The 2220-nt window shown below is 46.4% G+C and overlaps 1 pseudogene; it reads left to right on the top strand.

Annotated features, from left to right (window-relative positions):
* The window catches only part of LOC104998669, a 7881-nt pseudogene extending 6118 nt beyond the window's left edge, over positions 1-1763 (top strand).
* The last annotated feature ends 457 nt before the right edge of the window (positions 1764-2220 follow it).

Raw genomic sequence — 2220 nt, 5'->3', positions numbered from 1 at the left:
GGGAAATAGATGGGGAAACAGTAGAGACAGTGTCAGACTTTATTTTTTTGGGCTCCAAAATCACTGCAGCCATGAAATTAAAAGATGCTTACTCTTTGGAAGAAAAGTTATGACCGACCTAGATAGCATATTGAAAAGCAGAGACATTACTTTGCCAACAAAGGTCTGTCTAGTCAAGGCTATGGTTTCTCCAGTGGTCATGTATGGATGTGAGAGTTGGACTGTGAAGAAAGCTGAGTGCAGAAGAATGATGCTTTTGAATTGTGGTGTTGGAGAAGACTCTTGAGAGTCCCTTGGACTACAAGGAGATCCAACCAGTCCATTCTGAAGGAGATCAGCCCTGGGATATCTTTGGAGGGAATAATGCTGAAGCTGAAATTCCAGTACTTTGGCCACCTCATACAAAGAGTTGACTCATTGGAAAAGACTCTGATGCTGGGAGGGAATGGGGGTAGAGGAGAAGGGGATGACAGAGGATGAGATGGCTGGATGGCAACACTGACTCGATGGATGTGAGTCTGAGTGAACTCCGGGAGTTGGTGATAGACAGGGAGGCCTGGCATGCTGTGATTCATGGGGTCTCAAAGAGTCAGACACGACTGAGCAACTGAACTGAACAGAACTGGGCTTGAACTACCCTAACATATACGTCTTTGGAGCTATCCCCACCTTTGACAACCTGAAGAATCAAGGTGCCATTTCTGAGCCTGTTTTTGACTTCTACTTGAGCAAGTAAGTCTGAGATGGACACTCCCTTTCTCCAAATTAGCTATAAGATGCTTTCAGTTGCACAAAAATTATTGAACACTTGATAAAGAAGAATCCTGAGAGATAATATAACCCAGGATAAATATAGCCCCAGGGCTGTACCTGGCTTCACCACTGGTTTTATTGGAACACAACCCTGCTCCTGGGCTCAAGACCAGTAACTTGGTCTAGGGGGTTGAGTGAGGAGGAAGACTAATGGAAGGCCACTGGAAACAATTTGGAGGAAAAAGCAGTACGATTTGCTTATGAATTTGATCAGGAAGGAAGGAGAAGGATAGTGGATATCTTTCCTTCCTCATTTGTATTCCACTGGGAGCCCTGGCCAGCAACCCAATTTGCAAGAGCCAGTGAAAAATGAAAGTGTGGGACACAAAACAAACATGTGGGACCTCTTGTTCAAGAAATACGAGGCATTTCAAGACAGGGAGAGCAGATGTGGGGTCCCTTCTGAGTGTGGCGCCTTTTGAACAGTAGAGGTCATAGGCCAGCAGAGCGAAATCTGGGTGTCCTGAACCCACACCCTTAGAACTCCCAGGCTTTGATTTTCCTGAAAAATGACAAGCTGGACAAGAAGAAAACCAATATGCTTCAGCACCGTGTCCTCTGAGTGTGTCTGAGCACTCAGGTCGCAGGAGGTAGGGCATCTTCAGAATATAGAGTGGGTGGAGCCAAGCCAGGTGACTCAGGTTCTAACCTGCTCTGTTCCACTCATTAGCCAGTAACCGACCTTGGTCTAGATCTCAATAGCTCCTAGCCTTGATTTCTGCATCTGTACATGGGGACCTTATTAGGGCCTTGATAGGTGGACCATCAGAGCTCTCAGACAGTGCTGTTGTTACTGTCCTCCAAGGATCCCCACTCTTTTCTCTCTACACATGCAGGCGAAAGGCAGTGAGGTGATGTTTGGTGGGGTGGATAAATCTTACTACCAGGGAGCGCTCAACTGGACACCATTGATCCAAACGGGCGACTAGAGTGTACACATGGACCAGTAAGCCTCTCCCTCTGAGGGTCAGCTCAAGTGATGCTCCTGCTACTGTACATGGACACAGGCAGACACACACAAATACATTCTCAGACACACAGTCACACAGACATATACACCACCCACAATGACACTGACACACAGACGCATTGAAGCACACAAGCAGACACATATAAACATACCCAGAGACACATATAAACATGCATAGCTAGTCAGAGACACACAAGCACTCACAGAGACACATACAAACACACATACAGACACAAATACAAACAAACACACATACAGACACAAATACAAACAAACACACATACAGACACAAATACAAACAAACACACAAGCAGATAGATATGCAAACAACCCATGGGTTCATAATCCCCAGGCCTTCTGACCAGGGCTCTACCAGGGTCCTAAAAGGGTCTGGAGAGGTCTGTGCAGCTGGGAGAGGATTGCACCCACTGCCCTGT

The sequence above is a fragment of the Bison bison genome, unplaced genomic scaffold (assembly GCF_000754665.1).
Source record: "Bison bison bison isolate TAMUID 2011002044 unplaced genomic scaffold, Bison_UMD1.0 scf7180017853216, whole genome shotgun sequence".
NCBI lineage: Eukaryota > Metazoa > Chordata > Mammalia > Artiodactyla > Bovidae > Bison > Bison bison.
This window is presented reverse-complemented; position numbering and strand designations above follow the sequence as displayed.